Raw genomic sequence first — 24,192 nt, 5'->3', positions numbered from 1 at the left:
GGATCCCAAGATGATTCATATATAAAGTTTGAGTAGCAAAAAAAAAAAAAGTTTGAGTAGCAAGATTCCAAAGAGCTAGTAGCAAATATTAAGAGTAATTATTGCTCTCTCTCAACTCAATTGTACACCATGAGCTTAATTTCTACTTATTTTATCTATTTTTTTATCATTTTAATTATCTTACTATGTTTAGGATGGCTTCTTTTTTTTTAAAGATTTTATTTATTTATTTGAGAGAGAGAGAATGAGAGATAGAGGGCACGAGAGGGAAGAGGGTCAGAGGGAGAAGCAGACTCCCTGCTGAGCAGGGAGCCCAATGTGGGACTCGATCCCGGGACTCCAGGATCATGACCTGAGCTAAAGGCAGTCGCTTAACCAACTGAGCCACCCAGGCGCCTAGGATAGCTTCTTACAACAAATTTCTTCACAAACTTTTGCAATAGTGGTAAAACTATATCAGTATAAAACCACTTTTGCAAGTACATAACACAACTAACATTTTAAAAGGATAAATAAAATATTTTTATAAAACTTATATTTCACATAATAGAAAAATAAATGAACTATACTGAACAGGTTCATGTTTCTTTTCTACCATAGTAGAGTTCAGTACCTTGGTTTCTAGTCAATAGGCTAGCTTTACTATAACACAGAGGGCCCTCAGAGCTCCTCTAAGTGGAATAAAAACTTTCAAATGACTCTTCGTGACAGTCTCATTTACATTTTTGGCCAGTGATTCATCACTTTTGACATAAGAGGGTGAGAGGCAAAGGAAGATGTGACTCATTTATTTCTTCTTTTCGAGAGAATGTCAGCCTGAGTCTTAACCACACACATTTCAAGATCTTACTGTTGTAAGATAATAATACCTTATGTTTGTGTGATGTACTACCATTAGAAAAGTGCCTTCCCATCCATTATCTTGTCTCATCCTCCCACTAACTGGCAAGGCGGGTGATGTTAAGCTCTTTATGCAGATGAGTAGAGCCAGCCATCCTGAGGTCGGCTTCCCTGAGATGCAGAGCAGTAAAGAATGGGACAGGATGGATAGTCTATTCTTCGGACTCCAAGCCCAAAGTTATCCCCACATGGGACCTAGATGGGATTTATCTGAATGTGTTCTGTTCCACAGAGCTAGAATCTGGATATGGATATTTGAAGACTAACACTGATAGTATAACTAGCATGTGTTGGCATTACTTTAAATGTTTTACCTTTGAAAGCTTACTGCATATTTACCAGTATTAACATATTTAATTCTCACAACAACCCAGTAATGTAGTTAATTGTATTACTCCCCTTATATAGATGATTTCTATCTATATATGCCCTTGGCTTTGGGTTCTATGAAAATGTATCAGTATCATGTCAAAAAAAAAAGCTTCTATGAAATTAAAACACTCAAATCTCTTTATTACTAGAATAAGTACATCAGCTTGGGTTATAAATGACTTCAGACATCAAATGACATATATTTAGCGGTGTACTGGTAAATGTCTCAAAACCAGCTTTCTGGGGAGAAAAGGCCCCAAATTGTAAATCTTGCCAATTTCTATGGTGGAATTACTTCCATTGTGGCCATTTCAAGCTACCAGGTTGATTTGGAGCTGGGAACAGATGTGCACAATCAGCTCTTGCAAGCTGGTTCTGACACATTACTGGTCCAGGACCAGGTGTAACCCATTTTTAAGCTGCTATTCTTCATACTCTCAAGTAAGCCCAAACTGTTTTGGTTTTAAGAATATGTTACAAGAATTTTGACAAGTTTTTGAGTTACTATTAATTTTTCCAAATGTTTTTTCAGAGTGGTTTATACTAATAGTGTCCAGAAAGCATGAAGACCCATGTAGAAGCCACTAAGCCAAAAGCTGGCAAACCTTCTAAATAAAGGGTCAGTGCTATATGGTCTGAATGTTTATGCCCTCTCTAAAATTCATATGTTGAAATTATAATGCCCAAGGTTATGTTATTAGGAGGTGGGACATTTGGAAGGATTCATGGAAAAGTCATGTATGAGATTAGTGCCCTTATAAAAAGGCTCTGAGAGCTAGCTTGCCACTTCCATCCTGTGAGGACACAGGAGACATCGGTGACTGAAAAAAGAGCCCCCACCTGACTGTGCTGGCACCCTGATCTTGGACTTCCAGCCTCTAGCACTGTGAGAAATAAATCTCTCTTGTTTATAAGCTACCCAGTCTGTGGTATGTTGTTGTGGCAGCCTGGTTAGACTAGGATAGCCAGATAGTGAATAGTTTTGGTTTTGCCGGCCACATACTGTCTCCGTTGCATATTTTTCTTTTCTTTTTTTTTAAAGATGCATTTATTTATTTGAGAGAGAGAGAGAGTGAGCAGGGTGGGGGTGGTACGCAGAGGGAGAGGGAGAATCTCATGCAGACTCCCCACTGAGCCTGGAGCCTGATGCAGGGCTCGATCCCCAGACCCTGAGACCATGACCTGAGCTGAAATGAACAGTCAGACACTTAACTAACTGAGCCCCCCAGATGCCCAATTCTTCTTTATTTTTACAATCCTTTTATTATTTTTAGTGCTTGGGCTATTCAAAAACAGTTGGATTTGGCCCAAAGACTAGATGTGGTCCACAGGCTATAGTTTGCTAACCCCTTCTCTAAGCCTTGGGAAGGCAAGTTGGGGAAAGAAATGAGAACAGTCATATAGTCAGACTCACCTGATCTTTACTTCAAATGTGATATTGACAGGTCACAGCCTTCTACCTTACAGAATTATAATGGTTAAATTAATTAATTCCTATGAGAGCTCTTCCTGAAGTATAATGTTTCCTTAACTATAGGAAATTGTTAGCATTATCCTCAATCACCCATGAACTACTGCAATTACAATCCCAGTTGAATTAAAACTTCTACCCAGACCATAAAGCACCAGCTCTTTAAATACCTGGAAGCCTCAACCTCAGGGGAGAACTAAAACGGGTTTGGGTCCTTATTATAAAACCCTTTATCTGTTCCAAGTCACTCCTGAGGCAATGTCTAGGCTTCCTAGCACTGGATAGCGATTTCAATGTCAGCTTGACTTCAGATTGTTCTGGGATCTGACCTTGCAAGTGTATTTCCTGGCATACAGTGGATGCTCAATCTATACTGAATGAATAACTGAATGAATGAATGATCATATCCAACTAGCTGAGCTCTCACCTTGTGTGAACCTTAGACCTCCCAAGCCACAGTCCTTAAACCATGTGCTCAGTCAGCCTCCTGCTCATCCCAACACCAAGAGGATACCCTCCCTATGTGCTGAGGTGTTTCCCTGGCTCAGGTGATAGAAGAAAAATAAAGACAACACTGTGGATATCAGATATCCAACCACCCATAACTGTTGAAGAAACGTCTGGCTTTCTTTACATCTTAAGATTCAATTATGTTATAATTATATCATGAGGATAGATAATTGTTTAAAAAAGAAGAAGAAAGGAAAGAAAGACATCCCACTTTTGAACTGGCTGAAATCCAACCTGACAATAAGGAGTGTCCCATGAACTGGATTGATAGGAAGACATCCTGGAGCAGAGGTGATCTTAAGTTCCACTTCTCTCCCATCATTATTTGATGTTAGACAATGTCTCATTATGTGCAAATGCATTATAATAATTTATTAATCTGGTACACTTTCTGAGCAAAGATTTTAGAGCATTTTAATTTTTGAAACAAGATTTCTATTTGAACACACTGGTGGAATTTAAAATTTTGATGTCTAAATCAAAACCCATGCCTCAAATCCATTGCCTCAGAAACTCCCAACTTCACACTGGAGTGTAAGTTGGGATCCTCTTTTTAACCTCAAATAGGGACAGTTCCAGCTAGCTGAAATATGTTTCTACTTTATCTGTTAAGTTTCTTACTATATGGCCAATGAATTAAAGGATGATAAAGAAAGACAAATTTAAGACTCTAGTTTCAGAAAAGAAGGCAAACTTTTTTTTTCAGATACCAGAGAGCAAAAAGCACAACTGTAGTTTTTACCTCTATCAAATAAATTAGGAAATGAAATTTGGAATTTAGAATCCAAAGAGACACCATAAAGTCCCACTGAATGCAAGAGCTAGAGTAATGAGGAAAGCTGGTATTGAAACAAACAGAAAGAGATCTTCATAGACTGATTCAAACTGGTTGATATGTTTTTACAGAGTTATGAAATCATGCAGCATTCAGTTATGTTTGCCTTTTATTCATCTCCAGTGAAGCCACATCCTAACCAGGAAATTCATTTCCAGTAAAGAAGAATGGAAATACCACAAACCAGTGCTACTTAAATCACATGAGTGAATCTAGAATTTTTAAAAATCAACTCTGATGGATTGAAAGAAATGAAATAAAAATGATTCTAACTTTACATAATTGATCCTGAAGTACCTAGGAACAATTTGCTATTGCCAAATTTCACAGTATATATAAAAATTACACTAGTGGGGCGCCTGGGTCGCGCAGGCGGTTAAGCGACCAACTCTTGGTTTGGGCTCAGGTGGTGACCTCAGGGTCCTGAGATCAAGCCCTGTATAGGGCTCCACCATGAGCATGGAGTCAGCTTAGAGTTTCTCTCTCCTTCTCCCTCTGCTCCTCCCTGCCCCTGCTCATGCACGCACACATGCTCTCTCTAAAATAAGTAACTCTTTTTTTAAAGATTTTATTTATGTATTTGACAGAGAGAGAGAGCAGGGGGAGCAGCAGAGGGAGAGGGAGAAGCAGGCTCCCTGCTGAGCAAGGAGCCCAATGTGGGGCTCAATCCCAGGACCCTGGGATCAGGACCTGAGCGGAAGGCAGACTCTTAATTGACTGAGCCACCCATGTGCCCCAATAAATCTTTTAAAAAATTTTAAAATTTTTTAAAAATTACACTAGTGCCCATCTTCATCATTCCTTTATGAAATTAAATCATTGTAACTCTCAATCTCAATGATTTTATCCCTGCGAATTAGCCATTTTGTAAATTATAACACACTCTAAGCCCAGACTTATTTTATTCTCTACTCTTCTATATGTTATGAAAGATCTTCCTTGCCATCCACTGGTATCCTCAAGAGAACAAATTCATTCAGAAAGTAATCTAAGCCTATATTTCCCAAACTTCCTTCCAAGCAATGCTATTCTTACCAGATGTTCTGTAAAAATGAGGTTCATCATCAAATAAATTTGAATATACATTGCCTACGATTCCTTTCTTGACAGTTCACAATGTGCCTTGGATTTTAAAATTTCTGAGAAGTCTGGCAGTAAAACTTATTTGACCATGGACAGGTTTATTATTTTGTTTTTTGTTTGTTTTTTCCCATGTTAACATTTGTTAACATCTCATGGAATAAGTATTCACAGACACATTTTGGGAAAACTTCTGTAAATAAACCAAGAGGGAGATAAAACAACTGATAATAAATTCCACAGCTACACTTCAAAGCTATACTTTAGAGAACCAGAATCACACACACAACTCTGGGCCCTAGGGTTTGCACCAACCCATTTCCTACTTTTTTGTGCTCTATCCAAACACTGTAACTCCCCTCCCTTCAGTTCCCACCACGCCACCCTAGTTATCTATCAGCATTGTTTTAAGGACAAAACTCTTTGAAGTTCTTTGAGCTTCAGTAAAAAACAGACCTCTGTCTATAGACGGAAGCTAGCAATATTTGAAAAAATACATGTACCCAAGTAGGACAATGTTAGGGAAATGTCTAAGAAAAATAGAATAAAAACATAAAAAGTGATTTTTAAATAGTCATTTTCAGAGGTATGTAATGGCGTTTGGGCTATGCAAAGGTATTAGAACTATGACTATTTTCTCATGAAATTCCATTAGCTCAAACACCAACAGGCAATTGTTGGGCATAGTCAAGAAGTAGAGAGAAGAATAGAAAAGAAAGTGATGAGAAATGGCCTGTTGAATTCCAGAATGTTTCTTCTTGACAGCAAAATAATGAAGAACGTAATCTCACTTCAGAAAATACTACATGTGGTGATGGATATTAACTAGACCTATAGTGATGATAATTTTGCAATATATACATATATCAAATCATTATGTTGTACACTTGAAACTAATCTATTGGTACATGTCAATGATACTTCAATTTCAAAAAGTAAAAGAAAATATTAGTAAAAAATAAAATACTAATACTACATTTTCCCCAAGAGCATCCAGGAATTTCCAGACATAGCACTTTCCATAATTGTAATGCCAAGGGTTGTGGTGAAGTGATCTGTTTAATGTCTGTCTCACCCACTAGAGTGTGATCTTCTTAAAGAAAAGTACTGCGTCTGCTTGTTCATCTCTGTGTCCTCAAGAGTAGTACAGCACCAGCACTTAGAATGTATCAATAAAATATTTGTGGAAGTTAAGAAAGGAGGAGGAAGTGAGAGGGAGGGCAGGAGGGAAGGAGAGAATAAGAATGGGGTCTTTTTGAGGTTTGATTGCTTTCCCAGAGTGATCATGGGTTTACACTATTTTGCCTGGTTCTTTCAGTGGCCCCAAGGTTAAGTGTATAATCTATGGCCATGAAATAAGAGATAATGAACCCACATAGGCATTAAATCATGACATCACTTTTTTATTTTATTTATTTATTTTTAAGACTTTATTTATTCATTTGACAGAGAGAGAAAGAGGCAAGCAGAAGGAGAGGGAGAAGCAGACTCCCTGTTGAGCAGGGAGCCCGATGTAGGACTTGATCCCAGGACCCTGGGATCATGACCTGAGCCGAAGGCAGATGCTTAACTGACTGAGCCACCCAAGCGCTCCAATGACATCACTTTCATGTGTACTTGTACTTTGATCAGTCTTTGCAATAGTAGAAAAAAATGATAATAGAATAATAGAAAAAACGTAGTTCTCATACTAAATGGATTCCATCTGGATTTTATACCTGGATAGAGTCATATGATCTATATGACATCATCTGAAGAAAGCAATGGGATGAGGGGAGTTGAAATGTAGTGTTTTTATACTGGTTACATGCACTAAGAAATGAGTATTTGATCATTATGATTTTCACAGAAATCTCATTATGGTCTTCGTGATCATGACACTCTTTAGGTCCTACAAACTCTTTGCTAGATTGTGCTGGGTGTTTCCTGTCAGCTACCATTCAGCTAGCAACGTGCTTAAAAAATTAATATTTGGTTATCAGAGATGAAAGAAAAAAAAAAGAGAATGTGGTCATTCTGTGTCACATTTTTCCTTTTTTCCACTAAAACTATGAGTAGGTGACCCAACAGAGCTGCCATATACTTCTCCCTGTGATTTAGCTAAATCTGCAAATGGAAATTAGGTGGGCACCTTTACAGAATACAAGGCAGCAAGCATTTGAATATCACTAATTTATAGGCATGCTGTATGAGATCACTGATATTTTCTCATAAAAATACAAGGTGGGGGGAAGATAACTTTATTTTCCTGCTCTAATCCATGTGAAACAAGAAAAATCACAAATTAACACACTTTTTACTATTATGCTGGGCAGAGTAAAAAAAAAAATAATGCTGCTTCAACAAAACAAAAACACTGAGGTATTCTCATAATTCTTTTCTGAGCCTAGATTTGAGCGGGGCCTTTCCATCTGATTGTAATTCCTGTAGGTAAGCAGATGGTCAGGCAGCATACCAAGAATTATAATAATCTATGTGGGATGTTCCTAAGACATGAGTTAATGCTTTCAAACCCATAAAGCTTGGGATTTTATGGAGATGAACCACATTATAGACCCACATGCAAGCATGTGCTCATCAAAATTACTTCAACTGAATCAACAGCTCAGCTCATTTGCACCTCCTGACCTTCTGGAACTGACCTGTGAGATGCATCCTCAAACCAGTTTCTTGCCTCTAAGGACTGAAATTAGAAAAAGAAAGATCCACATAACGAGCAGGGATAACATGCATGTTCAGTTTCAGATTTCTTGATCTAAAGACAAATATGAGAAACAAGGTAAGCTGCAATGCCAAAAGCAAGAGATTTTAAAGCATAAACCACTGCCTCCCTAAGATTTCAAGGGCCACTACCAAAGATGACTAGGAAAGAGATGGGAGGGAAATGGGAAAATTCACAATAGCAAACCGGTCTCCACAGATTATATACAATTAATTAAAAGCCAGCTTAAGTGAAGGGAACAGAAGGCAGGGGTTGGAATCCAAGAGAAGTAAGTGTTAATCACGGCTCAGATACTTACCAGTCAGTGGCCTTAAGAGGTTATTTTATTCTCAATGCCTCAGTGTCCTCATCCTGAAGATGGGGATAGTAACACCTGCCTCGGGGCATAGCTGTGAAATAGCCTGTAAGAAAGTTGCTGGAACACAGTACACAGCCAATTAATGTGTTTGACATTTCTTTCTCGGTCTTTTCTTTTCAGTAATAACGCTTTCATTTTAAAAACATCTCACTGCTTTCAAAGCTCATCTACACAGAATTTCTTAACTGACCTCACAGCAGTATCTGACAGAAACACAAGCTCTTTTTCACATATGAGAACATGGAGCCTCATTCTAGAACCCACACTAGATTCTAGTCACCCAGGCTACTTCTCAGCCTGTGCTAATACTGCCAGATTGAATATTGGAAGAGATGAATCATATGAAAACACAGCTGAAAATAGTGAACAGACTCTAAGACCAAAATATAATGATCAAAGGTTTTTAAGGCTATTAAATCAGTAGACAAAAGAGTATTATGACGACCCAGATGATATACATTTCAGTTTTCACTACGTAGTTGGGACTACAGAGGGCTAGAAATACATACCTCATTAAGAATTATAGAAGGCACGGTATAGGATTTAGCACACTTGTGGAGAGCTGTGGAATAATTCATTTAAAAATCCTTTCTTGTTTGCAATGATTGTTTGCAGAAATCTACAGATAAAATACATACATCAATGTAAAAGGCAGTTATTAGAAGTTTTTGCTCTAGCAAAGTTCATGTTAAATAGTAAGGCTGCATCAGTTTTAGCAACTGCGAAGATAATAAAGTAACTCATGATATAGTTAAGTATACTATAGGTAAAATATCTTTTTTCACTCTTTGTCTATTTTTCATTTTATTACTGTAACTAGCATACACACTACCCCTAGAAGTCTTCATTTAAAAATGAAATTTTAGAACAACTTTATGAAAATCTCAGAAATAAAATGGTGAAACAAAGAGGTAATTTAAGAGTTCAACAAATTTTGGAAGAAAATACAAATAAAGCTTAGTATTTGAAAAGAGGAGATACATAAAGTATCCAGCACTGTGTCTGGTGGAAAGCTTTTTGGTCAAGTTTTTCTTTTCTGCCAGGGGAACATGTGCTCTAGGTTCAAAAGAACAAAAGGCAGAGATAATGTGTCAACAAAGGCAAAATCTGAAAACAGAGAGAGTAGCAAAGCAGGATCAGTTCAGGGTAGCGGCAGGTTCATGTTTTATAGAAATAAAAGAGCCCATTGATAATTTCTCGAAGTCCCATGTGAGAACAGCCTGTGTCGGTTGCCATAACAAATACTGAACTATACCAACCAGATCCCCGCTTCAGACTGACATAATCCTTTTCCAGGCACTGTAAGTGTTGACTGATACAGGTATGTCCTTCCCAGGAAACTGCCCCTGGCTGAAGGGAGCTGCCTCACCCAAGTTTATGCTCCCCTCTCCTGGAGCAACTGGCCCCAATAACTGAAGGATGCAGGGTTATAAGGCCCAGCAACCCCTTGCCTCAATTGAGACAACCCTATTGCCCCCCACCCCTCATGTGACTGGCTGAAGCTTCTGTTACAACTACATCACAGCTCAACCTCACTCTACCAATATGATTCCCTCAGTCCATCACCTATGTTGATCCTTGGAGCACTCACCAATAAACGACGGACCATAAATTCCATTTTAGAGCTGTTTCCAGGGGACCCAGCCAACGACACTTGGTTACAGAACTGACCCTAGGAAGTAGACTCTAATACGGGATTTGGGAGATGGATTGCCCACTGACCAGATGGCCATGAGGCAGGAAGCACGAAACTGATATCCTGGCACACCGTAGGGGTCCGTTGTCCAAGTGTTCAGCTGATGTTGAACTGGGACAGGATGACAGGAAAGGCAATGCACGGGCTCAGGCGTCTGAGAGGTGCAGGGGGCATCACCGTTGTCAGGATGATGGAATAGGGGAAACCTGATTAATCAGAGAGAAAGATTTCGCTGCAGAAGTGCTTGGAGTTCAAGCCAACACTAAAGGGTGAGTGCATGTGTGAGGGGAAGGAATGATTACAAAAGAGCCTCCTCCCCCCACCCCCACCCACCAAAGGAACTAGCATCGACAGAAACTTTGATTCAGAAAAGTGCCTGACAATGAGAGGAACTGAGAGTGAGGGACAAATCTCTGGAGAGTGGAAATGAAACAGGGGAAGAAGGGTGCCTCCTGAGGCTGGTGGAATAGGCAGGGGCCAAATCACAGCATGGGAGAGATTGTTGTTGTTCTCTTCACAGTCATGATGAATCACTGAAGAGTTTGGAGCAAGAAAGCTACACGATAAGATTTGCCTTAAGAAAGATCTCTTCAGCTATTTCTGAACTGATGGAAGAAAACAAAAATGTACACGAGGAAAGCCTTTCTGCATTGCTCAGAAAAAAAATCAATGTTACAAAGGAATACTAAGTGATCCCATACTGAAGAGGCCTGGACAGGTGAGTCTGTGCCCTCTTACAGGCTGTTGGAGTGGCCCATACTGGGAGGCGGTGACTCTCACTAGAGCCTGGTTTACTCACTGAGCTCTCAAACGCCGTCTTAGTGATGGGAAGGCCAATGCATCACCACTTACTGGTTGACGTCTACAGAAGCAATCTGGGCCATCTCCCTAAGATTGTAATCTCTATTTGACTAGAATGTGGGCTCCACTGTTAACAGGGACTTTATCTGTTATGTCATTGCTGTGTCCCCAGCTCTTAAAAGAGTGCTCGGGGGCGCCTGGGTGGCTCAGTTGGTTAAGCAACTGCCTTCGGCTCAGGTCATGATCCTGGAGTCCCGGGATCGAGTCCCACATCGGGCTCCCTGCTAGGAAGGGGGTCTGCTTCTCCCTCTGATCCTCTTCCCTCTCGTGCTCTCTATCTCTCGTTCTCTCTCTCTCAAATAAATAAATAAAATCTTTAAAAAAAAAAAAGAGTGCTCGGTACTTAGAAGGTGGTACTCAATAAATAGTTGTTGAGAATTGAATAAATGACTTTTAAAGGAAATATTCCTAATGAGAGGGTAGCAAATTCCTACATCCATACCTTGATATGAATGATAAACGTGAGCACAGGCTTAAAGGGGTGGGAGAGAAGCAATGGGTAAGGAGGCTGTAGCAACTTGCCTACGTTATTATATTTATAGGTGTGGACAAGTACGGGAGGCAAACAGGTAATGCCTGTAGGTTGAAAATCTTAATGGGACTGGCTGAAGATACACTTCTGAGTCAAGCTGTAACCTTGTGCTGTGAAGAAGTTTTTTCGACATGAGAGCAACCATCATGTTTCGACATAAACTGGTCATTCAGCCTTGCTTTTCATTTCCTGTTTTGTTTTCATGGAAGGATTTTAGTGTTATCTTCAAAGGTAATCTCACCTAGCTGTGAAACCCAAAGGACGTCTGGTCCTTGCTTCCAAGACCAGGCCTGAAGAAGAATCCATCACTCTTGACTGCAAGAGAAAATGGCCCCTCTGTTCCTTCTGGCCCCCTGTGTCTTCTCCTGAGCATTGTTTTAGGGCTGAGCCTGAGGCTGAGAGCCACACTTGAGATCACTCCTGTCTTCTAAAGCTTTCTGTGCAGTTCGGAACCGAAAATCAATTTTATGTAGGAACAGTAAGTGGTCCCATATTGAGGAGGCCTGTACAGGTGAGTCTGCGCCCTCTGTCATGGTTGTAAACTAGGAAATTGCATATTCATACATGGAGAGACTGGCTAGGACACCCAGACTCAGGAGCGTGAGAGAAGAGTGACATCCAGTGGCCAGCTGGGTGCATTTTTGACGTGCAGTGCACACAGACCCTGAAGGATGAAGCTCACTATTTGCTCTAGAGGCTGACTTCTGCTTTGTCTTTCCAATTTGGCAACCCTGGGACACTCCAGGGAGATTCTGATGTCAGACCAACCAGGTTCTACCAGTAATATATATCCTTCCACATTTCTGGGGTTTTCTTTCAGAGTAATCATCTATCTCTCTCCAGAGTTGCCGTGTTTTAAATTGCATCAAAAATTTAATAACTGTTAATGTTCAACACTTGAGAAAATGTAAAATTCCAAAATTATATTTGTTCTTAGTTTTGAAAATAAGGTTTGCCATTCATTCAACAGATGTTTATTGTGCACCCACTAGGTGACAAGCAGTGAGCAAAAGAAGAATTCTTATCCTCTTGGAGATTATATTCTTACTGAGGAAGACAGACAGTAATGTACATAAACTATACATACACACATATAGACATGTCTGATCATGGTACATGCTAAAAAAAGAAAGAAAAAGAAAAAGAAACAAGGTAAAAACATAGACTCTGACAAGGAGATTGGTGCTGTTTGGGATGGTGATCATACAAGGTCTCTCTGAGCACATTTGAAATGAAGGGTCAGATAATGTCTATATCAGAGGAAGAGCATTCTAAACATAGAAAAAAGCAAATGATAAAAATGACTGTCATATGAAATCAAGATTCTAGAGAAAATTAAAAATGAGATCATCAGTGTCAAAATAAAAATAATTATACATAAAAGCCCAAGCTATGAGCCTAAACTCAACTTCCATACTTTAGAAAGAAGAGTGCAAAAGTTAATTACAGTCAATCTTTGAATTAGGAATTCAGACCTAAAGTAAAACAGTGCCCTAAAATAACAAAATGCCACTATTTACAAACAATTTATTTCAATGAAAAGGCAAAGGGTTGGAAATGTAGACACCTGCTTCCTTCAGTCCCCTTCCTACCCAAGTACACTCAAAAGGAACCTAACAACACAGGCCACCCAGTGGTAGCTAAGGGCACTACCTCTGTTTCTCTGTTTCTCCGTCTCTGTCTCTCTCTCTGTCTCTCTCTCTCTTTCTCTCTCTCTCTCTCACACACACACACACACACACACACACACACACACTGGAGAAAGTTTCACTTTCATCACGGTATATAGTAAAGATACAACTTTGGGAAAGATAACTTGTTTCTTTTCCCTCTTTTTGAGGTATGATATACACATATCTTTAAGGGTACAACTGGCTTAATTTTTACACCTGTTCATATGTATAAATTTAACTACCACCCAGATTAATATATAAAACATTCCCAGCTCCTCAGCCTCTCTTTTACCCTCCTTCCCACAACCCCCAAAAGGTAATCATTACTCTGACTCTATCACTATGTGTTTATTTAGTTTAGTCTGTTCTTTGAACTTACAAATGAAATCACAGAGTATATATTCTTTTTATATCTGGGCTCTTTTGTTCAACATCACATCTGTCAGATTCATTCCTGTTGCTATATGTAGCAATAATTTGTTTTCATTGCTGTCTAGTATTCTAGTATAAATATATACATATACAGTTGATATGTTACACTGTTGAGAAACTTTTGGGTTATTTCTTGATTGGGGTTATTATGGGTAAATCCATTATTAGCATTTTTGTACATGTCTTTTGGCAAAAATAAGCATTCATCTTTGTTGAGTATGTCTCCAGGACTAAAATTACTGATTTGTAAACTGGACCAGGTACGTAATTTGCAAGGCCCAGCGCAAAATGAAAATGCAAGTCCTCTTGCTTAAAAAGTAAGGGAAAAGTGCCACCCACAATACTAAAATATAAAACTCTTTCCTTTTTTCCATGATCACTCTCAACTTATCACAGTGTTCATTTGCTACTCAATGTCACTTTAAAGAAAAATTAAAATGTTTAGATATTAGCATGAATTTCACCATTCACCTTTATATTGTGCATTGACAGGGTTTGTTTGTTTGTTTTTAAGATTTATTTATTTATTATTTGAGTGGCAGGAGGGGCAGAGGGAGAAAGAGAGTCTCAAGCAGAGATTCCCAGCTGAGTGCGGAGCCCCACGTGGGGCTCAATCCCACCACATGAGATCACGACTTGAGCTGAAACCAAGAGTCAGTGGCTCAACCAACTGAGCCACCCAGGCACGGGGCAGTGGTAGTTTTAAATGAAAATGTAAGGGTGTTTAATCTGTATGCAGAATCACTGCAATTACACAATTTGTATTTCATAGCTTGTATATGCGTATTCTTTTTTTTTAAAGGTTCATTTATTTATTCATTTGGGAGGGTGGGGGGCAGAGGGAAAGAATCTCAAACCAACTCCCCACTGAGCAGGGGCCCAAGGTGGAGAGGTAAGGCTCCATCCCAAGATCCCAACTGGAGCCAAAGTCAAGAGTCAGCACTCAACCCACCACACCCCCCGGGCGCCCCACGGATTCCTTTCTTAACGGAACAGTGAAAATGCACTGAACTAAATCAAGTATTTTTATTTTGTTTCCTGGTACATGCACATTATACCAATGCTTCCTGCCCTCCGCTGACCAGTGAGAAAGAAGGACTGAAAGGAGAAAGAACTGGAGGTTGCCCTCTCCTTTCCTTTCCTTCCATGTTCTCATTTCAAGCATATGTGTTTGGCTAATGCAGGGAAGTAACATAAGTAAGAAATGAGAGGAGAGGATTCTTTGGTTTTTCACATTTCTTAAAACAGCACTGCCTTCTTTCTCCATTCAATGCAAGTTCTGGTTTGAATGGAAACGAGGCTGCTCGGAGATGTCAGTGCCCTCACGCACCTTGTACTCCTCTGAGTCTCACTGACCTCTGAGGCAGGAGGTTGCGCAGATTTGGTGCTGTGGTCATGGCACGTGCTGTACATGAATGGGGCAGCAGAGAACAGTGGCAGGCTCACAAGTTGCTCCTGCCTCCCAGCTCGAGCCCCTGCTCCATGCTCTCAACAAGACTGCACTTATAAAAAGCAGTCAACAAAACTAAGAGGCAATCCACGAAATGGGAGAAGATATTTGCAAGTTATATTTCGGATAAAGGGCTGATATCCAAGATCTGTAAAGAACTTACCAAATTCAACACCCAAAAAAACAAATAATCCGGTCAAGAAATGGGCAGAAGACATGAACAGACACTTCTCCGATGAAGACATACAAATGGCCAACAGACACATGAAAAAATGTTCAACATCACTAGCCATCAGGGAAATATAAATCAAAACCACAGTGAGATATCATCTTACACCAGTTAGAATGGCCAAAATTAATGAGACAGGAAACAACAAGTGTTGGCAAAGTTGTGGAGAAAGGAGAACCCTCTTACACTGTTGGTGAGAATGCAAGCTGGTACAGCCGCTCTGGAAAACAGTGTGGAGTTTCCTCAAGACGTTAAAAATAAAGCTACCCTACTACCCAGTGATTGCACTACTCAGTATTTACCCTAAAGACACAGATGTAGTGAAAAGAAGGGGCACATGCACCCCAATGTTCATAGCACCAATGACCACAATAGCCAAACTGTGGAAGGAACCGAGATGCCCTTCAACAGATGAATGGATAAAGAAGATGTGGTCCATATATACAATGGGATATTACTCAGCCATCAAAAAGAATATCCAACTTTTGTATCAACATGGGTGGAACTGAAAGGGATTATGCTAAGTGAAATAAGTCAAGCAGAGAAAGACAATTATTATATGGTTTCCCTCATATGTGAAACATAAGGAATAGCTCAGAGGACCACAGGGGAAGGGAGGGAAAACTGAATGGGAAGAAATCAGAGAGGGAGACAAACCATGAGAGACTCTGGACTCCGGGAAACAAACTGGGGGTTACAGAAGGGAGGGGGGATGGGGTCACAGGGTGATGGGTATTAAGGAGGGCACGTGTTGTGATGAGCACTGGGTGTTATATGCAACTAATGAATCGTTGAACACCACAACAAAAACTTACAATGTACTCTATCCTGGCTAACTGATCATAATTTAAAAAAAAAAAAAACATGTTTAAGGAGGAAGTAATTAAGAATTTCAAGATGTGGCTGGCCAGGCATTAGGCCATGCACAGAGCCCTGCTGAGTTTCAGGCCCTGAGTGACTACACAGGTCATCTCTCCCTGAATTGGGCCCTGTTTGGAAGCAGTTTTGTTAAACAGTTTTCCAAGGCAGTTTTCCCAGTCTAACACTTCCACCAGCAGGATATGACAGTTCTAGTCACTCTAACTCCTCACCAATACTTGGTATCATTTTACCATCATACTGGGAGTGGATTAGTAGCTCATGATGGTTTTAGTTTGCATTTCCCTGATGACTAATGATGCTGCTGTGGTGAGGCCTGTCCTCCACTTGGACAGCTTCTCTTGCTAATGTACCTGTTAAAACTTTTGCCCCTTTTTATATTGGGTTGTCTATCTTTTTCTCATCGATTTATAAGGGTTATTCATATTTTCTGCATTCTTTCCATGTGCATATATATTGCAAATATCCTCTGCTCTGTACTTTTTCACTCTCTTAACAATGTTTTTTGATAAACAGCAGTTAATTTTAATGAATTCTAATTTGTCAATTTATAGCTTTATAGTAAGCTTTGATATCTTGGTCTCAGCTGTCCAATTTTGTTCTCCTTCACTATTATCGTGGCTATTCCTTTTGAAATAAAAACTCTGTAATGCCCTATGTGCCAACCTGGCATTTTCCCAAAAGTCTTCAGATCTAAATTCCTTAAATTACAGCCAAGTAAAGCCAGACTACCTCTGGATTTGGACCAACGCAAATTATTAATGTTGTGCTTTGTCTTTCCATACCAGAAACGAGGACTCTTTAGTTTCTTTTCACATACTCTGGCTAATTAGCATTCCCAGCAGGTGCAACCACCAGCTGACTTATTATACCAACAGTTGTTGCATTGAGAACTTTCTGGTGATCATGAATGCCAAGGTCATTCAATATTTGCAAGGATTTTCATCTTCTTTATTGCCACCATTCTTTATGGTACTGACTAATGTAACTTCTGTGGCTGTTTATAAACCCTTCCAGAAGCCATTGTTTCTGGTAGAGTACTGTTCCATTTTCCACAGTAATTCTGAACCTCAAAATAGAAATGACCAAAACAATATCACAGATCCCTTAGTTAAAAATATTCTTTGAAATTAAATGAAAATTGTCAAGTATCCAGAAATATATATGTGTGTGTGTGTATATATATATATATCCAGAAGATATTATATATGACATAATATTCTGCATAATTTATGTCACATATGGTGAACATATAGTCTTTCAATTTGTGGCTTGTCTCTTAACTCTCCTTTATTGTCTTTGGATGTGCAGAAATTCTTAATTTTCATCAATCTTTTATGGTTAGTGCTTTTATGCTTAAGAAATGCATTCCTACCCAAAGTTCATACAGATATTCTACTATATCATCTTCTAAAATTTTCCTGGCTTTGCCTTCAAAATTAGCTCTTGGATTGGTTTGCTAAGGCTGCTATAAAAAAGGTGGTCTAACTGACATCAGTTGTCGTCTCACAGTTCTGGAGGCTAAAAATCCGAAATCAAGGTATTTGCAGGGCTCGTTCCTTCTGAGACCCCTGAGGGGGAGTCTGTTCCAGGCCTTTCCCCTAAGCTTCTGGTGGCATACCAATAACCGTTGGTATTTCTTGGCTTGTAGGTGCATGACCCCAATCTTTGCCTTTATGTTCACATGGCATTCTCCCTGTGTGCATTTTTGCATCCAAAATTCTTTTTATAAAGACACCAGTTACATTGGATAACTCCAGTGTGACCTCATCTGAACTTAACTTTTCTGAGAACTGGAGGGAGGACATCATTTAACCCATAACAGCCCTTTAATCCACATTAAATTATTTTTGTATGTGATGTGGCAAAAGGTAAACACCCAATTTTCCCAGAAGCATTCACTGAAAATCCCATTCTTTCCCCACTCATCTAAAGTACCCTCTTTTTCATTTACCAAATGTCTGTAAATGTTGGACACTATATAGAGTTTCATGGATCTCTTTATTCTACCCCATGGTCTTACTGTACCTTTATAATAACTCTTGAAATGTGGAAGGGAAAGTCCTTCCATCTGAACTTTTATTATTTTGTATTTTTTTAAAATATTTTATTTATTTGAGAGGGAGAGAGAGAGGGCATGTGAGCAAGGGGGGTGAGGAGGAGCAGAGGGAGGGGGACAAGCAGACTCCATGCTGAGCACAGAGCCTTACACTGGACTCGATCCCATGACCCTGAGAGCAAGACCTGAGCTGAAATCAAGAGTCAGACGCACATCAAGAACTAATGATGTGGGGCGCCTGGGTGGCTCAGTTGGTTAAGCGACTGCCTTCGGCTCAGGTCATGATCCTGGAGTCCCGGGATCGAGTCCCGCATCGGGCTCCCTGCTCAGCGGGGAGTCTGCTTCTCCCTCTGACCCTCTTCCCTCTTGTGCTCTCTATCTCTCATTCTCTCTCTCTCTCAAATAAATAAATAAAATCTTTAAAAAAAATAATTGGTTAAGAACTAATGATGTAATGTATGGTGATTAACATAACAATAAAAAATTTTTAAAAAGAGACACTTAACCAACTCAGCCACCCAGACACCCCTCCATCTGAACTTTTTAAAAGGCATCTTGATTGATTATTTCTGGACCTTGAAATTCCACATGAATTGTATAATCACCATGCCAAGAATTTTATAATCACCTTTCACAAATACCTGTTAAAATTTTCATTGGAATTGTATTTTTTTCTAAAACATTTTTCCTTTCTCTCTCTCCCCACTGAGCAGGGAGCCTGATGCGGGGCTCAATCCCAGGACCCCAGGATTGTGACCTAGCCGAAGGCAGATATTTAATCCACTGAGCCACCCAGACACCCCATCATTGGAATTGTATTATATCTATGACCTAATTTTAACAGCTACTGAGTTCTCAATCCATAACCACAATCCATATTTCCCCATCTAAAAAAAAAAAATATTCTTCAATGTCACTTGCTGGGATTTCATACTTTTTCCCATAAAGGTTTCGTATGTCCTAGGTATCTTTCATGCTACTACAAATGATTCTTTTCTTTCATTTTCTACTAATTTAATATTGGTGTGTAGACATGCAATTGTGTTTTGGAGATTGAATTCATGCCTAGAAGCTCTGCTAGACTCTCATGTTAATATTTTAAATTTATCCATAGATGTTTTTTTGCTCCACAAGATACCTGGCCAATACTCCTTAAGACTATCAAGGTCATGAAAAATACAGAAAAATTGAGAAAGTATCACAGACCAGAGGAGACCGAAGACACATGGGAACGACAGGCAGTCTGGTACCCTTCTGGTACCCTCGACTGGATCCTGGAACAGAAATGGAAAAACTAGAGAAATCTGAATACAGTCTGAAGTTGACTTAACAGTAATATGCCAGTGTAACTTGCATAGTTTAGAACACTTACCATGCTAATGGAACTGAGTGAGGAGTATGCAGAAACTCTCTGCACTGCCTTTGCAATTTTCTATAAAAAGTACACAAATAAAAAACAAACACGTTTATTTTCTATTATGTGGTATCGGTGCAAAAATAAGCAAATAGATCAATGAGAAGAATGAGATCCAAAAATAGACTCATGCAGGGCGCCTGGGTGGCTCAGATGGTTAAGCGTCTGCCTTCGGCTCAGGTCAAGATCCCAGAGTCCTGGGATCGAGGCCCGCATCGGGCTCCCTGCTCCTTGGGAGCCTGCTTCTCCCTCTGCCTCTCTCTCTCTCTCTCTCTCTCATGAATAAATAAATAAAATTAAAAAAAAAATAGACTCATGCATATATGGTCAATATATTTCTAACAAAGTGGCTAACACAATTTCATGTAGACTGAAAATCTTTCCAAAAAATGGCACAGAAACAATAGGACAGCTGCCTGAGAAAAAGCATTCATCTCTACTTTTTCCTCATACCAGGCATCAAAATTAACTTACAATGTGTTATAGATTTAATTGTAAAAGGTAGAAGTATAAAATTCTAGAAGAAAACATTTTCAACTTTGGAATGCATGAAGATTTCTGAAGATGAGACACCAAAACACATACATCAAGGGGGAAAAATGGAAAAAAATAGATTTTATGAAATTAAAAACTTTTGCTCTTGCAGATATTATTGTAAAAATTAAAGGGCAAGCCATGAACTGAGAGAAAATATTTGCAACACTAAATCTGACAAAGTATTAGTATCCAGAACACATGAAGGACTCTTACAACTCAGTAACAAGCAATAACCCAAATGTCCATCAACAGGAGAATGGATAAATCAAAGGTTATATACATTCGTATAATAGAATGTCAGGGAAACAATGCTCCATGAATATTTTCATGTTTCTGGACAGTCTGCCTTCTTAAGCAAAGGAAATTGGCACATCATAGACTAGCTCCTCTTCCCTGACTTATCTGCTCCTCACATTGCAAGAGGGTTAGACCTGGAGCCCTGTGTTCTCATTCAAAAGATAATAAAACTAACCTCCCCCCAGAGCCAAGTGTTTGCAGTCCAGGGTAGGGACTTTCCCCTTTGCCTTCCTGAGGGCATTCATTTACTTTCCAAAGTATTTGTTTACATTAGAGAGATAGAGTTTCTGTCCCTCTCTCAGAAAGACAGAGCAGCAGCTAAGGGTGTGTAGCCTATCTAAACTTCTAGATTTATAAATTTGGGTTTCCCTTCCTGTGGTGCATGCACAGGATCCACCTGGCTATCTTCACATCACCCCAAAAGAGAGAGAGGAATGGAAGCCAGAGAACTGATGCGGTTATTGCTGTGGGTAATCCTAAGAAACTGATCTCTGTCCTGGGAACCTCATATTTGCTTTTGGCATAAAAATAAACAGATATTTAAAATTTATCATGGTGGGCGCCTGGGTGGCTCAGTTGGTTAAGCGACTGCCTTCGGCTCAGGTCATGATCCTGTGTCCCGCGTCGGGCTCCCTGCTCAGCAGGGAGTCTGCTTCTCCCTCTGACCTTCCCCCCCCCTCATGTACTCTCTCTCTTTCATTCTCTCTCAAATAAATAAAATCTTTTAAAAATAAATAAATAAATAAAACTTATCATGGAACACTCCTAGCAATAATAAAAAAAAAAAAGGTAAAAACTATTCATCCATGGAACAACATGAATGAACCTCAAAGATATTATTATGTTGAATAAAAGAAGCTAGACACAGAATACCTATGGTATAGTTCCAGCAATAAGAAGGTCAAGAAGAGTCAGAACTAATCAGATGATAATGAAAGTCAAAACAGTGAGTTCCTCTGGTAGAGGTATATGACAAGCATGAGCGAATCTTATGGAGTGATGGAAATATCCTATATTTTGATCTGAGGTTGGCAACATGGTTGTGTATATATGAAAAAAGTTAAGATTAGTGTGCTTTAGGCACCTTATTTTATGTATGATATGACTTAATAAAAAAAAAACTTTAAAAAAACGTCAGCCAGTTGTTTTGTGGGAACTCACAAGTGATTCTAAAATGTATATGGAAATACAAAGGGCAAAATTAGCCAAGGTACTCAAATAAGAACAAAGTAGAGGGACTTGGTTTACCAGCAAAAAGAAAGGAAGTAAAATAGTATGAGATTTGGCAAAATAATAGACAAAGAGACCAATGGAACAGAGCATAATCTATAAACAGACCCATTAACGAATGACATTTATTTATGAAGAAGATGGAGCTTTAGGGAAAAGATGATTTTTTTCAATAAAGAGTGCTGAGTCAGTCAAACTCATATAAAAAATAAAATTTGAACCCCTAGTTTATCAAGGCAGATCATAATTTTACATGTGAAAAATAAAGCAATAAAATTTTCAGAAGAGAACTTAGAAGAGTATCTTCATGATCTTAAGGTGGGATAACATTTTTTAAACAGGACACAAAAAAATAATCACCATAAGAGAAATAATTGGTAAATTAAACCATATTACATTTAGGAACGTCTTTTATCACTCTACTGAGAGAGCAGAAAGGCAAGCCACAATAAAAGGAGAAATATTGGTAACATATACAACTGCCAAAGGCTTCATATTCAACATATGTAACAAATTTCTTCAAACAAAAATAAAATAAAAAGACGACCTACTAGAAAAAAATAGGCAAGAGATGGGAGCAGATCCTTGACACAAGGGTATATCCAAATGGCTAATAAACTTATGAAAAAGTTCTCAATGCATTGCAGCTGATGGGAATGTAAATTGTTATAACCACGTTGGAAAACAGGTTTGGTATTATTTACGTAAGCAGAAATATGTCTGTCCTATGACCCAGTAATTACACTTCTGGGTATGTACCTGGCAGAAATATGTGCACCTAGGCAAGAGACATGAACTAGAATGTTCCAAGCAGCACTACTGCTAATAGCTCCAAACTGGAAACACTCTAAATGTCATCAAAATAGAATGTATAAATAAATTGTAGCATAGTCACATAATGGATAACGTTACAGTGTTGCACTAAATCTATAGGCAGTAACACAGATGATTCTCAGCATAATGTTGAGTATGAGAAGCCAGATACAATGGAATACACACTCAATGCCTGATTTTGTGGAGAAAGAAAGCGGTAAGAGGACAGCCTCTGTAGGGTTAGCATTGTTCTATTTCTTGACTCGGGTGATGCTTGCCAACACATTCCCTTAGTGATAACTCATTGAGCTGTAACATCTGTATTGGTGCATTTTTCTGATGTATATTATACTTAGCAATTACAAAATTTTTAAAATGCATGGGCCACTTCTCAAAAAAATTTTTTTGGAAGAGTTGGAGGAAGATCTGATGAGATAGGATTCCACAAGATTTTAACTATTTGATATTATTTATATTTGAGCAGACAGCATAATGTAAACACTGTTAGTGGTCCCAAATATCCACAACGAATGGCAGAGTAGACTAAAAGGATTTCAGAAATCTCCTAAATACTGGATGTTTATTATCTCCCCAGGACTCTTTCCTTTCTTCCTTTTTCCCCAACTATCATCTGCCCTCTAATCTTCAGGTTTACTTTTGGAAACCTAGTATATTCTGAACCTGCCCCTGACTATAACTGTGTGTCCATGGGAATGTTCCCATGTTTCCATTCACGTTGTAGTTTACAATATGGAAATCACACCAATGTTGCATTTTTCATAAATTAATAAGTATACATCTTCATATGTATGTTATTTTGCAGTTCACCCCATAAATGTATTTGCTTTATTTTTCTTAAGTGCAGAGGCATATAGGGAAGTCATTATGAACACAGACTTTGGAATTAGATTAACCAGGCTTCACATCCCAGTTTTGTCACTTATTAAGTGAACAACCTGACCTAGCATGTTTCCTCATTTTGTCATTTGGGAAAATTTGACTAACTCATAGAATTGTTGTAACAACCTAAGAAGGTGGTAAGTGTAACCTTCTTAGCATAGTGCCTAGCTCAAAGTCAGAATTCAGTAGCCTCACATGATGGCGATGATGGTGATGATCATGATGATGTATCATTCCTGGAAACTATTTAGGAGTTCAACTGGAATAGGAAAAGTTTGTATTTTTTTGTTTGTTGTATTAGTGCTGGGGTTGAGGATGGAAGGTATTGGTTTACAGCCTTGCTGATCAAAAAGCTCAAAAACCCATACATCAGATTCCACGAAATTAAGATCTCAGTAGGTGGTAAATCATGGCAAGAAGGATTGCCATCTAGACATTTCCCCAAAGAAGACATACAGATGGCCAACATACACATGAAAAGATGTTCAATATCATTTGTCATCAGGGAAATGCCTATTAAAACTACAATGAGATAGCACCTCATACCTGTCAGAATGGCTAAGATCAAAAACACAAGAAACAACAAGTGTTGATGAGGATGTGGAGAAAAGGGAACCCTCGTGCACTGTTGGTGGGAATGCAAACTGCAGCAGCCGCGGTGCAAAACAGTATGGAGGTTCCTCAAAAAGTTAAAAATAGAACTACCATACAATCTGGTAATCATACTACTGGGTATTTGCCAAAAAATACAAAAACACTAATTAAAAGGGATACATGCATGCTCTATGTTTATAGCAGCAGCATTATTTACAATAGTCAAATTATAGAAGCAGCCCAAGTGTCCACGGATAGATGACTAGATAAAGAAGATGTGGTGTATATAAATACAATGGAATATTATTAGGCCATAAAAAGAATGAAATCTTGCCATTTGCAACAACA

At 38.9% G+C, this 24,192-nt stretch overlaps 1 long non-coding RNA gene across 2 annotated transcripts in view; it reads right to left on the bottom strand.

Moving 5' to 3' along the window:
• Positions 1-24,192, bottom strand: part of LOC141372999 (uncharacterized) — a 35,480-nt gene that overhangs the window by 8,544 nt on the left and 2,744 nt on the right. For both annotated transcript variants that reach the window (XR_012378597.1, XR_012378598.1), the window contains exons 3-4: positions 19,432-19,491; positions 19,266-19,333 (exon numbers count right to left, since the gene is read on the bottom strand). This is a non-coding gene — a long non-coding RNA (uncharacterized lncRNA). The remainder of the gene's footprint in view (positions 1-19,265; positions 19,334-19,431; positions 19,492-24,192) is intronic.

The sequence above is a fragment of the Callorhinus ursinus genome, unplaced genomic scaffold (assembly GCF_003265705.2).
Source record: "Callorhinus ursinus isolate GAN/ISIS: 27379988/994484 unplaced genomic scaffold, GSC_fseal_2.0 scaffold6, whole genome shotgun sequence".
In the NCBI taxonomy this organism is placed as follows: Eukaryota; Metazoa; Chordata; class Mammalia; order Carnivora; family Otariidae; genus Callorhinus; species Callorhinus ursinus.
Note: the sequence above shows the minus strand (reverse complement) of the source record. Positions and strands in the feature narration are given on the sequence as shown.